Consider the following 15,359-nt stretch of genomic DNA (forward strand, 5'->3'; position numbering starts at 1 on the left):
CATTCTTGACACACACAGGCAACTGTTGAGCTTGAAAAACCCAGCAATGTTGCAGTTCTTGACACACTCAAATCGGTGTGGCTGGCAGCAACTACTATACCCCATTCAAAGGCACATCTTTTGTCTTGCCCATTCACCCTCTGAATGGGCACTGTAAGATGGCGCCGGAGCAGAGGGTAGACGTTTTACACCCTCTTCCGATTGTGTTTTTTTGTTTGTTTATCTGCATTATTTCTTTACTATTTTTGTACATAATGTTGCCGCTACCCCCTCTTATGACCTAAAATAACTTCTGGACATCAGGACTACGATTACTCATCACGGACTAGTAGAATAATTTTTCTTCTATCACAACTCTGACGAGCCCGAGGCGGAGGATATATACGGCTCCCTCGGGAACAGGCCCCAAGCCCAGTGATCTGTGTGAAGAGGAGGCGGAGAAAGAGAGGCCGGAGGGTGAGCTGCCTTCTGAGGAGTCGGAGGCAATTGAATAAACCCCCACTTCCCTCAATTCTGCTAGCAAACATGCAATCTTTGGACAATAAAATGGACGAGTTATTAGGAAGATTAAACTACCAACGGGACATTAAAAACTGTAACATCTTACTATGTACCAGCAGGATAGAACAGCGGCGTCTGGTAAGACAAGGGGCGGCGGTCTATGTATTTTTGTAAACAACAGCTGGTGCACGATATCTAATGAAGTCTCGAGCTATTGCTCGTCTGAGGTAGAGTTTCTCATGATAAGCTGCAGACCACATTACCTACCGAGAGAGTTTTCATCTATATTCTTTGTAGCTGTTTACATACCACCACATTCAGAGGCTGGCACTAAGATAGCATTGAATGAGAAACTTAAATCAGCTTAACCAAATTTCTATCAGCATGTTTAATGTGCAACCAGAGGGAAAATAACTCTGGACCACCTTTACTCCACACACAGAGATGCATACAAAGCTCTCCCTCGCCCTCCATTTGGCAAATCTGACCATAATTTCATCCTCCTGATTCCTGCTTACAAGCAAAAATTTAAGCCGGAAGCACCAGTGACTTGATCAATAAAAAAGTGGTCAGATACAGGACTGTTTTGCAAGCACAGACTGGAATATGTTCCGGGATTCCTCCAATGGCATTGAGGAGTACATCACATCTGTCATTGGCTTCATCAATAAGTGCATCGATGACGTCATCCCCACAGTGACCATACGTACATACCCCAACCATACGTACATACTCTCCGCAGCCAATGTGAGTAAGACCTTTAGACAGGTCAACATTCACAAGGCCGCAGGGCCAGATGGATTACCCGGATGTGTACTGAGAGCATGCGCTGACCAACTAGCAAGTGTCTTCACTGACATTTTCAACCTCTCCCTGTCCGAGTCTGTAATACCAACATGTTTTAAGCAGACCACCATAGTGCCTGTGCCCAAGAACACTACGGTAACCTGCCTAAATGACTACCGACCTGTAGCACTGACGTCTGTAGCCATGAAGTACTTTGAAAGGCTGGTCATGTCTCACATCTACACCATCATCCCAGAAACCCTAGACCCACTCCAATTTGCATTCCACCCCAACAGATCCACAGATGCACTCCACACTGCCCTTTCCCACCTGGACAAAAGGAACACCTATGTGAGAATGCTATTCATGGACTACAACTCAGCGTTCAACACCATAGTGCCCTCAAAGCTTATCAATAAGCTCAGGACCCTGGGACTAAACACCTCCCTCTGCAACTGGATCCTGGACTTCCTGACGGGCCACCCCCAGGTGGTAAGGGTAGGTAATAACACATCCGCCACGCTGATCCTCAACACAGGGGCCCCTCAGGGGTGCATGCTCAGCCCCCTCCTGTACTCCCTGTTCACTCATGACTGCACAGCCAGGCACAACTCCAACACCCTCATTAAATGTGCCGATGACACAACAGTCAGGCCTGTTCACCGACAACAATGATACAGCCTATAGGGGGAGGTCAGAGACCTGGCCGTGTGGTGCCAGGACAACAACCTCTCCCTCAACGTGATCGAGACAAAGAAGATGATTGTGGACTACAGGAAAAAGAGGACCGAGCACGCCCCCATTCTCATCGACGAGGCTGCAGTAGAGTAGGTTGAGAGCTTCAAGTTCCTTGGCGTCCACATCATCTACAAACTAACATGGTTCACGCGCACCATGACAGCCGTGAAGCGGGCACGAGAAAACCTATTCCCCCTCAGGAGACTGAAAAGATTTGGCATGGGTACTCAGATTCTCAAAAGGTTCTACAGCTGCACCATCGAGAGCATCCTGACTGGTTGCATCACTGCCTGGTATGGCAACTGCTCGGCCTCCGACCGCAAGGCACTACAGAGGGTAGTGCGAACGGCTCAGTACATCACTGGGGCCAAGCTTCCTGCCATCCAGGACCTCTATACCAGGCGGTGTCAGAGAAAGGCCCTAAAAATGTTCATAGACTCCAGCCGCCCTAGTCATAGACTGTTCTCCCTGCTAACACACGGCAAGAGGTACCGGAGCGCCAAGTCTAGGTCCAAGAGGCTTCTAAACAGCTTCTACCCCCAAGCCATAAGACTCCTGAACATCTAGTCAAATGGCTACCCAGACTATTCGCATTGCACCCCCCCCCCCCCCCCCCCCCCCCCTCTCCACACCATTGCCACTCTCTGTTGTCGTCTATGTATAGTCACTTTGGTTAACTCTACCTACATGTACATACTACCTCAACTAACCGGGGCACCCGCACATTGACTCTGTACCGACACCTCCCTGTATATAGTGTTATTTTTTCTGCTGCTCTTTAATTACTTGTTACTTTCATCTCTTATTCTTATCCATATTTTTTGTTAGGGGCTCATAAGTAAGCATTTCACTGTAAGGTCGACACCTGTTGTATTTGGCGCATGTGACTAATAACATTTTATTTGAATGTCACACATACACAATCCAAGTCTCAGTTGTCTCAAGGCTTAAAAATCATTCTTTAACCTGTCTCCTCCTCTTCATCTACACCGATTGAAGTGGATTTAACAGGTGACATCAATAAAAGATCTTAGCTTTCACCTGGATTCACCTGGTCAGTCTATGTCATGGAAAGAGCACTCAATGCATATACAGTGCCTTTGGAAAGTATTCAGACACATTGACTTTTTCAACATTTTGTTACAATACAGCCTTATTCTAAAATGGATTAAATAAATACAACTCCTTATCAATCCACACACAATACCCCATAATGACAAAGTGAAAATAGGTTTTGTTAACTTTTGCAAATGCATTATCGTAATTTCCGGACTATAAGCCGCAACTTTTTTCCCACGCTTTGAACCTCGCGGCTTAAACAATGACGCGGCTAATATATGGATTTTTCCCGCTTTCAAATTTTTTTCTCCCAAAAAAACACATTCTGTGACGTGCTCAGTTTTTTGGCGGCATGAAGCTTTCATTAGACCAATGAAATTGCCAAAAGGGTTAAGGTCAAACAACTTTTTTGTTTACTGTTTAGATTAAATCGAGCGCTCTCAAACTTCCCATCATTCTGATTACGGTAGTCATTTTGTCACCCTCATCCTGGCAAAGACACGGAGAAATGCATATGATGCAGCTTTCAAGTTGAAGGTGATTGATCTGGCTGTTGGAGAAGGAAATAGAGCTGCTGCACGGGAGCTTGGTCTTAATGAGTCGATGATAAGACGTTGGAAACAGCAGCGTGAGGAATTGACTCAGTGCAAAAAGACAACTAAAGCTTACTGCTAATTTTTTTGGGTTTTGTTACAAGCCGTGTTTCGTTAAAGCCTCTTTATTTTTGTTACAAGCCGTGTTTCGTTAAAGCCTATTTATTTTTGTTACAAGCCGTGTTTTGTTAAAGCCTGTGTAAAGTTCATTTGTTTCAATGTACCGGTAAACACCTGCGGCTTATAGACATGTGCTGCTTATTTATGTTCAAAATAATACTTTTTTTAATATTCAGTGGGTGCGGCTTATATTCAGGTGCGCTCAATAGTCCGGAAATGACGGTAAAAATTCAAAACAGAAATAACTTATTTACATAAGTATTCAGACCCTTTGCTATGAGACTTCCATTGATCATTTATTTATTTTTATTTAACCTTTACTTAACTTGGCAAATCAGTTAAGAACACATTTTTATTTACAATGACGGCCTACTGGGGAACAGTGGATTAACTGCCTTGTTCAGGGGCAGAACAACAGATTTTTACCTTGTCACCTTTCGGTTACTGACCCAACGCTCTAACCCTTAGGCTAACTGCCGCCCCAGGTAGAGTGGCCAGACGAAAACCACTCCTCAGTAACAGACACATGACAGCCCGCTTGGAGTTTGCCAAAAGGCACCTAAAGGCTCTCAGACCAATATAAACAAGATTGTCTGGTCTGATGAAACCAACATTGAACTCTTTGGCCTGAATGCCAAGTGTCACATCTGGTGGAAACCTAGCACCATACCTATGGTGAAGCATGGTAGTGGCAGCATCATGCTGTGGGGATGATTTTCAGCGGCAGGGACTAGGAGACTAGTCAGGATCGAGACAAAGATGAAAGGAGTACAGAGAGATCATTGATGAAAACCTGCTCCAGAGCGCTCAGGACCTCAGACTGGGGTGAAGGTTCACCTTCCAACAGGACACCTTCCAGCAGCGACGCTCCTAATCTAATCTGACTGAATTTGAGAGGATCTGCAGAAAAGAATGGGAGAAACTCACCAAATATAGGTGTGCCAAGCTTGTAGTGTCATACCCAAAAAGACTCGAGGCTGTAATCACTGCCTAATGTGCTTAAACAAAGTACAGAGTGTATGGTCTGAATACCTATGTAAATGTGATGTTTCAGGTTTTTTTAAAGATTTGCTAAAATTTCTAAAAACCTGTTTTTACTTTTTCATCATGGGGTATTGTGTGTAGATTGATGATGGAGGGGAATAAAAGAGTTAATACATTTTAGAATAAGGCTGTAACCTTACAAAATGTGGAAAAAGTCAAGGGGTCTGACTACTTTCCGAAGGCACTGAATTTGCAATATCATCGCTAATATCCTTACATCTACATTTCCTGAGCTGATCAAATATACAGCTGGTTATATAGAAGCAAAGAGTTTCCATGCCAGAGCCCTCCCCCCAACGGATCACAACAAAAAGTGAAAGTAAAACTGACTGCCATGAAAACACAACGCATGCCAGCTATCCTTGGGTCCCTCAATCTTTATTTATGTTAAGGATATTTTCTGTATATTTATGGATGTATTCATTGGAATGCGTTTTACTATGGAATATGATCTTCTCACTGCATTGAAGGTGAGTTTGCATGTAGATGTCCAAGGATATGATAAAACTATTACTTAGGCCTTAGGGATTGCCAAAGCAATGTTTTCACAGAAGATTGGTCAAAACATGGTTGTGTATTTCTGTTGTTCATGTAAGAATATAATACTAAATATACTCAAATGTGTGTATGGTGCAAGTCAATAAATGCTTTATTACCAATAGTTTCATATAATCTGTTACCCACATGCTATGTGAGAAAGTGAAAGTGAGGGACTGTAAAGAAAAATGAAATGCCCTTGTCTCGTAGGCTTCTATGCTCTTTTTGAAACTCGTCCACCCATACCTTGAATTGCTGTACCACGTAAGCAACATCGTTTCATTCAGGCTGTTTGTAACTGATCAATTTTGATGGACCTCAGTTTTAGAATGTATAGATGTGTATGTGTTTTGTGTGTGTGTGGGTGTGTGTGCTTGCGTACGTGTGTCCGTGCCTCTGTGCCTGTGCGTGTACAATTTGCAGATAAATGCGAATACCTTTAAAGAACATTTGTATTTCTGTTCTTTGATGTTTCTGTTCTTTGATGCTTCTTTCAGATGCATTGCTTGCTGTTTGGGGTTTTAGGCTGGGTTTCTGTACAGCACTTTGAGATATCAGCTGATGTACGAAGGGCTATATAAATACATTTGATTTGATTTGATTTGATGTCTGTCACGTCCTGACCAATATAAGTTGTTATTTTCTATGGTAGAGTGGTCAGGGCATGACAGGGGGTGTTTTTGTGTTTGTTCTATGTTTTCTCTTTCTATGTTGTAGTTCTAGTTTGTCTATTTCTAGGTTGGGGTTTTTTGGGTTGACCTTCAATTGGAGGCAGCTGGTCCTCGTTGCCTCTAATTGGAGTTCATATTTAGTAGGGGTGTTTCTGCATGTTGTTTGTGGGTGATTATATTTTGAGTAGTGTGTTTTTTCCCCCTCTCTGCGTCACGGTTTGTTGTTTTCTGGTTAGTTTAAGTGTTTATGTATTGCATCACATTTCACTATTAAATAAAGATGTGGAACTACGAAAACGCTGTGCTTTGGTCTGCTCCTTATCACAGCTGTGACAATGTCTCTTTGGTGTCAGAGTTTGTGTATATTGGAGCCCTAGGCAAATTGTCACTGGTAGGGTTTAAGTGAAATGTGTCGGGTGGCATTTTATACATTTCCAAATATTCTATTTGGCTGGCCCATTGAAGAATTGATTACATCACTGCTTCTCTTTCTTTCCTTGTGACATGTGATTGATATCACAACACAAGCTTAATTGGCACAAAAAAAAAATGCATCACTTCACACTTCAAAAGTTTGATAAAAGACCACAAGATGTCGCCAAGAGTATACTGCCAAAACATTGATTGCCCTAAGACGGGTTCACTCGGTTTCTCTCGTTACTCTCACAGTTTATAACAATAAAAGTATGAACTCATCTTTTAACCAGGTGTCACATGGTTTTTACTATGACAGTACTGTTAATGTGAAACAATGTGTGAGGTATTTGCGTGATTGTGAAGAGTTTTGTCACTAAGCCTAAAGTTAGTTAGAAATGGCATGCTTGTCTACAATGCACTGGTAGGCCTTTGTGCATGCAGGTAATTCTCTAGTATTAAACATGCTGAATTCTAAATAAAGGCCTATTGATTGTGTCAAAGTTAGGAAGAGGATCTCTTACGCTATTTTCATGACAGAGCCAGAACAGATGTTTTTTTAATAGTGTTTTGGATGTGGAATGCTGCCAAGCAAGATGTTTTCTCTCTCAATTGTAAGACAGTGATAGTGATCAAGGAAATTGTGACCAACTAGGTCAGAAAACGCAATGCACCCAGACTTGAGAGCAGTGGTGGAAAAAGTATAAAATTGTCATACATTTACATTTTACATTTACATTTTATACTTGAGTAAAAGTAAAAATATCTTAATAGAAAATGACTCAAATAAAAGTGAAAGTCTCCCAGTAAAATACGACTTGAGTAAAAGTCTAAAAGTATTGTGTTTTAAATATATTTAACAATCAAAAGTAAATGTAGTTGCTAAAATATACTTAACTATCAAAAGTAAAAGTACGAATGATTTAAAATTCCTTATATTAAGCAAACCAAACGACACAATTTAATAGTTTTTTTTATTTGCGGATAGCCAGGGTCACACTCATCATTTACCGACAAAGCATTTGTGTTTAGTGAGTCCACCAGATCAAAGGCAGTAGGGATGACCAGGGATGTTCTCTTGATAAGTGTGTGAATTGGTCCATTTTCTGTCCTGTTAAGCATTCCAAATTTAACAAGAACTTTTGGGTGTCAGGGAAAATATGTTGACTAAAAAGTACATCATTTTCTTTAGGAATTCTAGTGAAGTAAAAGTAAAAGTTGTCAAAAATCTAAATTGTAAAAAGTAAAGTACAAATACCCCAAAAAACTACTTAAGTAGTACTTACACCACTACTTATGAGCCAGAATTCCAAATAATGTGAGGTCTAGTACTGGTGTAATCCTGATGTGTAGCAGTCTACAAGTATTCACCTCAAACAATTAACCTACAGAAAACAAACTACAGTGCTTAAATGCCCATTGAGATTCACATTAAGGATCAAATCTTTCAATAAAATCTGTTTTAATGCTGCTGATGCAGAGATAAGGGCATTTCTCTGGTACGTGTGTCAAGTCAGCCACCGGTATGTAGCCTAGTTCTTATGTAACCTGGTATTTGTCAATGTTGTGTATTGTGTAAATCGCAGTAATTGCAGTAATTATCTGACTTAGGTTTATTATATCAATTGGTGTGGTTGGTTCTAATGATGAACTTAGCCTTAAGATGCTTTTGGGAAGCCAGGCCCTGGACAATTTAAACATGTGTGCACAAGTAATGGACATGGATCCATGACAGGGCACATAGTTTCCTGTAAATGCTTCTCTCTTCTTCTCAGTGGTGACATTCCTCTTCTCAGTAGCGATACTCCCTGGCCAGAGGCCCACACTGCAGCCCTAGGAAAAGTCACGTGATTTACAAGAAATCGAACAAGTAGCTCAGAGCAGCAGTCACAGCCTGCTATAGACAGACAAAAACAACTGCAGATGTTTGAGCTTGTCCACTGAGATTGTTTTATAGCAGCATCCTGTATGACGATTGTATTTTATTACTCTCAGTCCAACCTTCGATTTATCAAGTCAGAGGGAGAGTGAAGAAAAGTTCAAGGTTGTGATTTGGATACCTTGTATAATATCTTGCTTATACAAAAATAGTTGATTTGTGGTTTTGTCTTTCACTGCTCCTACTGTAACTCTTCATTCTGGTTTCTGCACGTGATTCTGATGTTTCAACACTTAATCCTGTTTTGACCAAAGACTATAGGTAATTGTAGGAATTTCTGGGTTGAAATTGCCCTCTGCAGAGCTAGAGTTATTTTGGTTGTTTAGCAAAGTTTATATGTATCATTGGCTAAATTGCCACAAGGATGGGGGAAATGTCCAACTTTGGGCACGCAAAACAGTACAACTAATCCTCTTTCTCAATTTTCAAACAGAAATGGGGTGTGACTTTGGTGGTTTATCAATGTTTCATTCTGGTCATTCGTGCCATGACCAAGGTAGTTAGTTCGTTAACTAATGCCGCAATCACGTGCTAGTCGGAACTGGTTAACTCCAAAATTTACGACTTGCTAACTGGTTGTAGTTATGCATGTGCAGTGTTCAACCAATTAGCAACTAGCACGTGAACGCGGTTTAAGCTAGCCACTTGTAGCTAGCCTGTAACTCCTCCTGTGTGTTTTTGGATTTGTTTTTGGAAAAAAGCTATAAAGATTGGTAAAAAATGGTACTTCTGTAGCCAATTATCTTATTCATCCATTTTTTTTTATTCTTAAAAGTCTCTTGAAGCACATGTGCGTCAATCTAAGTAACATTATAAAAAAAAAGATATCAGGTTTTTTGCATAGGCTGCATCTCAATCCATCGCATCCGCCTATGTCGCCCTTCTGCCTCTGCGGTGGAAGACGGCCGAACGACAGAGGTGTGTGTCAGACCATGAGACATCCTAAAAATGGGTCTTCTCACGAAAACGTCCACAGCGATTGAATGGCTTAAAAACTATTATGACCACTCTATGGAAAGGTGTTCTCTGTTTTGCACTAGACCCCCACACAAGACTTGTCTGAAGTCGGTAACGCTGATGTGCCAACTTCTGTCTGTAACTTTCAAACCAGTTGAGCTACACACTAATATGAACTCACTATGGAAAGGGGAGACTCTCACGAACACAATGGTATTCTCCGTTTTCTCTACAACCCCCACAAATGTCACGGGACTCATCTGAAGGTACCCCATAAAAACAAATGGAAGTATTGAGATACAGTGTATTCGGAAAGTATTCAGACCCCTTGACTTTTTCCACGTTTTGTTACGTTACAGCCTTATTCTAAAATTGTTTAAATTGTTTTTTTCCCTCATCAATATACACACAATACCCCATCATGACAAAGCAAAAACAGCTTTTTATACATTTTAGCAAATGTATCAAATAAAAAACTGAAATATCACATTTACATAAGTATTCAGACCCTTTACCCAGTACTTTGTTTAAGCACCTATGGCAGCGATTACAGCCTTGAGTCTTCTTTGGGTATGACACTACGAGCTTGGCACACCTGTATGTGGAGAGTTTCTGCCATTATTCTCTGCAGACCCTCTCAAGTTCTGTCAGGTTGGATGGGGAGCGTCGCTGCACAGCTATTTTCCGGTCTCTCCAGAGATGTTCGATCTGGTTCAAGTCCGGGCTCTGGCTGGGTAACTGAAGGATATTCAGAGACTTGTCCCAAAGCCACTCCTGTGTTATCTTGGCTGTGTGCTTAGGGTCATTGTCCTGTTGGAAGGTGAATCTTCAACCCAGTCTGAGGTCCTGAGCGCTCTGGATCAGGTTTTCATCAAGGATCTCTCTGTACTTTGCGCCGTTCATTTTTTGTACGATCCTGACTAGTCTCCCAGTCCCTGCTGCTGAAAAACATCCCCACAGCATGATGCTCCCACCATCATGCTTCACCGAAGGGATGGTGCCAGGTTTCTTCCAGACATGACGCTTGGCATTCAGGCCAAAGAGTTCAATCTTGGTTTAATCAGACCAGAGAATCTTGTTAATCATAGTCTGAGAGTCCTTAAGGTCCCTTTTGGCATCCTCTAAGTGGGCTGTCATGTGCCTTTTACTGAGGAGTGGCTTCCGTCTGGCCACTCTACCATAAAGGCCTGATTGGTGGAGTGCTGCAAAGATGGTCGTCCTTCTGGAAAGTTCGCCTATCTCCACAGAGGAACTCTGGCGCTCTGTCAGAGTGACCATCGGGTGCTTGGTCAACTGCCTGACCAAGGCCCTTCTTCCCCGATTGATCAGTTTGGCCGGGCGGCCAGCTCTAGGAAGAGTCTTGGTGGTTCCAAACTTTCTCCATTTAAGAATGATGGAGGCCTCTGTGTTCTTGGGGACCTTCAAGGCTGCAGACATGTTTTGATACCCTTCCCCAAATGTGTGCCTCGACACAATCCTGTCTCGGAGCTCTACGGACAATTCCTTCGACCTCATGGCTTTGATTTTTGTTCTGACATGCACTGTCAACTGTGGGACCTTATATAGACAGGTGTGTTCCTATCCAAATCATGTCCAATCAATTGAATTTACCTCAGGTGGACTCCAATCAAGTTGTAGAAACATCTCAAGGATTATCACTGGAAACAGGCTGCACCTGAGCTCAATTTCAAGTCACATAGCAAAGTGTGTGAATACTTATGTAAATAAGGTATTTCTGTTTTTTATGTCTAAAAACCAGTTTTAGCTTTGTCATTATGGGGTACAGTGTGTAGACTGATGAGGGGAAACAATTATTTGATCCATTTTAGAATAAGGCTGTAACGTAACAAAATATGGAAAAAGTCAAGGGGTCTGAATACTTTCCAAATGTACCGTAGTTTTGTGCCAACAAAAATAACAGGTTAAATATGTGTCCAAAAAAAATACAAATTAGCTTTTGTTAACTCCAAGATACGATATAGGACAGACACTTCAAAACCTTGTTCTTTATTTATTCATTTATTTTTTGCCATTTTTTCCTCTGGATGAGCATTTTCCAGTTGGCTTATGGCCCCTGAACAAAAATATAAACGCAACATGCAACAATTTCAAAGATTTTACTGAGTTACAGTTCATAAGGAAATCTCTCAATTGAAAAAAATTCATTCAGCCCTAATCTATTGATTTCACATCAATGGACTGTTGGTCACAGTCTGATACCTTTAAAAAAAAAAGGTAAGGACGTGGATCAGTATCTGGTGTGACCACCACTTCCTTCCCATAGAGTTGATAAGGCTGTTGATTGTGGCCTGTGGAATGTTGTCCCACTCCTCTTCTGTGAGAAGTGCCTGGATATTGGCGGGAACTGGAAAAAACGCAGTCATACACGGCAATCCAGAGCAACACAAACATGCTCAATGGGTGACATGTCTGGTGAGTATGCAGGCCATGGAAGAACTGGGACGTTTCTGCTTCCAGGAATTGTGTACAGATCCTTGTGACATGTGCATTATCATGCTGAAACATGAGGGATGGCGGCGGATGAATGGCACGACAATGGGCCTCATGATCTCGTCACTGTATCTCTGTGTATTCAAATTGCCATCGATAAAATACTATTATGTTCATTTTCCATAGCTTATGCCTGCCCATACCATAACCCCACCGCCACCATGGGGCACTCTGTTCACCATACCGCACTAATGTGCAACATTAGTGCACAGACTTGTTTCAATTCAGCTGCAAGAGCAGTAGTGAGGTCGGGCACTGATGTTGGGCGATTAGGCCAGGCTCACAGTCGGCATTACAATTCATCCCAAAGGTGTTTGATGGGTTGAGGTCAGGGCTCTGTCCAGTCAAGTTCTTTCCCACCTATCTCGACAAACAATTTCTGTATGGACCTCGCTTTGTGCACGGGGGCATTGTCATGCTGAAACAGGAAAGGGCCTGTTGCAACAAAGTTGGAAGCACAGAATCAAACCCCTTCACTGGAACTAAGGCGCCTAGCCCGAACCATGAAAAACAGCCCAGACCATTATTCCTCCTCCACCAAACATTACAGTTGGCACTATGCATTCGGGCAGGTAGCGTTCTCCTGGCATCCACCAAAACCAGATTTGTCCATCGGGACTGCCAAATGGTGAAGCGTGATTCATCACTCCAGAGAAAGCATTTCCATTGCTCAGGAGTTCAATGGTGGCGAACCTTAGACAACACAAGCCGAAGCTTGGCATTGCGCATGGTGATCTTAGGCTTGTGTGCGGCTGCTCAGCCACGGAAACTAATTTCATGAAGCTCCCGACAAACAGTTCTTGTGCTAACGTTGCTTCCAGAGGCAGTTTGGAACTTGGTAGTGAGTGTTGCAACCGAGGACAGGCGCTTCAGCACTCTGCAGTCCCATTCTGTGAGCTTATGTGGCCTACCATTTCCCGCCAGAGCCGTTGTTTCTCCTAGATGTTTCCACATCACAATAACAGCACTTAAAGTTCACCGGGGCAGCTCTAGCAGGGCAGAAATTTGACAAACTGACTTCTTGGAAAGGTGGCATCCTATGACGGTGCCACGTTGAAAGTCACTGAGCTCCTCAGTACAGGCCATTCTACCGCCAATGTTTGTCTATGGAGATTGCATGACTATGTGCTCGATTTTATACACCTGTCAGCAACGGTGTGGCTGATATAGCCGAATCCACAAATTTGAAGGGGTGTCCCCTTTTGGCCATTTAGTGTAGTGTAGTGTAGTATAGCTAACCATGAGCTATCTAGCTAAATAACAATATTCCAACAGATGCAATGTACCTTGATTTATCTGTTGTTGTTTTTTTTTTAATCAACCCACACCCTTCCACTACATGGTAGGTGTCATGCCAGGCATTCCTGGTCTCTATGTGTTTCAGAGAAGCTCTGGTCTTTCTAGTAAATCAGCAGACAGACATAGGGAGGCTTAGAGCCTGAGTCACTCAGGGATCTCTTCCTCCTTCTCAGCCTGCTCTCAGCCATAGGGCCCTGGTCAAAGTAGTGCACTAAATAGGGTGCCAGTTGGGACGCACATACGACCATGCCACATCAGATCACATCAGATCATTCTGTTAGTTAGTATTCATACTTTTGTGTCGTGGGTGTATTGTGGTATTGTAGTAATGTTGTGTTGTATTGTAGTGCATTAGTACCCTGAGTTATCATTGGGAGATGCAGCTGCCAGTGGGTAGGTGTGTGTGCCTGCCCCGCAGAAGTGTTTCCAGAGAAGCCAAACAAAAGCATTAAGGTCAAGTCTAAAGACACAGTAAACACAGAAACTAAACCTGAAAATCAACCTACCCCAGCCGGGCTCTACTATGTTGTTTTGTTTGGCCTTTGTTGTGATTCCTTGCACTCATTTCAATCATTTTGCATTGACGTATCAAATATTATTTGTTTGATTATTCGTTTGAGCAGGTGAGTTTGAGGAGGGATTTAGTGGTTAAAGGAAGGGATTTAAACAGAGGGGTTTAAAGTGGTGGTGATGGTGTTATGTTCAACAAGATCATGCAACATCTCACCAACAGTAATATCACCACCATACCACAATGATTATGGCACTTCCGTTGCTACATGTCCATCCAATTTGATTACAAGCCATAGTGTAATAATTCATCTATAATAGCAGAGTTTGCATAGACAGAACTGAGTTTAATAGGAAGACATTTACATGTGTTCAAAAGGCATGCATATCAGCTGAGTCTTGACTATGACCCATAAATGCATTCCATTGCTGAGCATTGGTATTCAGAATCACTGCCCTAAATCGTCCTAATGCTCTCTACTCTACTTTATCTCTGCCTATTGACATCCTGTCATTCAGAAAAGCCTGTGGTTATTATCAATCCTGTTGACTTTTTCACACTATCTGGTGCAAAAACAGGTGATAAAGCCAATGTGTGTTTGTCGCGTCTGGCTTTCCAGTAAAAGGGACTTAATTTAAATGAAAGGCAATGGACATTGCCAAGTCCCCCTTCCTCCTCCTCACTCTTTTCCCAGGGGAGAAGAAAAATGTATAATCTGATTATCTCTGATAATCTCTGATTATCATCAAACATCTGAGTTATTGTTTCCTTGGTAACCCTTGGCTTTGATTGAGAGAGAACAATGATAATTCATCACTTTGAAATACAATTCAAAATCCCATTGTTGATATTGTTGAAATAACAACCTCACCCTCAGTTTCGTTCCTGTTCTGAGATTAGATATTTGCTAATTCAACTCAGAACCTGCACAAACACACGTACACAGACACGAACACACTTCTCACCTTTTCTGTCGCTCGCTATGTTTGTTTTACCTGTGTCATTGAGAGTCTTGACCCCCCAATAAGGACTATATGTTTTGTTTGTTAATGAGTGGCATGGGTGGTTAATATTTAGGCTCGCACCCTTTCTGTCACATGCTTTGTGTGCTTGATATATGACAGTACGAGTCAATATTACAGTACTTAGACCTACTAAAACAATTACGTCAACACATTATGCTCTTACAGTCATAGATCATTTATATTCTCTCTGGGTAATGTTTGCAGAAGACCAGAGTTGCAGCATAAACTCTCCCTTGGTGGAGAGTCAGTATGTACAGCCATGCTGGGTCATTAGGGCTGAACATTTGGGAAATACCAAACAGACTTTTCTCTCCACGTGATAAGGGAAGTTACCCATGCTGCAGTGCTGTGGTGAGGTTGTGTTGCTGGTCTCATTTCACAACCGTCAAAACAACTCATGTTAAACTTCTGCTTGTTCAGAAGCAATAAATCAGCACGTGTATATCTTGAACAAAATATGAAGGTGCATACTTTTATTCCTGACAATACGTCTTCAGGTAGGGTACTGTAATTGTCAACTAAGATACTGTTTATCTGTACCTGATACTGTAGGTGAAACCGACTACCAGCACCAGTTTGCTGGATAGCATCTTAATGATAACAGTAAAGTGATCCCATTATAGATATGAAGAATAGCCCCTTTGGTCAATGAGA

At 42.1% G+C, this 15,359-nt stretch overlaps 1 protein-coding gene across 2 annotated transcripts in view; it reads left to right on the top strand.

The window, feature by feature from the left end:
• The first annotated feature begins 2,651 nt into the window (after window positions 1-2,651).
• LOC106567519 (long-chain-fatty-acid--CoA ligase 6) overlaps window positions 2,652-15,359 on the top strand; it is a 79,275-nt gene continuing 66,567 nt past the window's right edge. The window contains exon 1 of one of the 2 annotated variants that reach the window (XM_045693406.2): window positions 2,652-5,311. The gene's annotated coding sequence lies outside the window, so the exon portion shown is untranslated. The remainder of the gene's footprint in view (window positions 5,312-15,359) is intronic. The other variant, XM_014136844.3, reaches the window with a different exon arrangement.

The sequence above is a fragment of the Salmo salar genome, chromosome 13, assembly GCF_965601325.2.
Source record: "Salmo salar chromosome 13, fSalSal1, whole genome shotgun sequence".
Classification (NCBI taxonomy): Eukaryota; Metazoa; Chordata; class Actinopteri; order Salmoniformes; family Salmonidae; genus Salmo; species Salmo salar.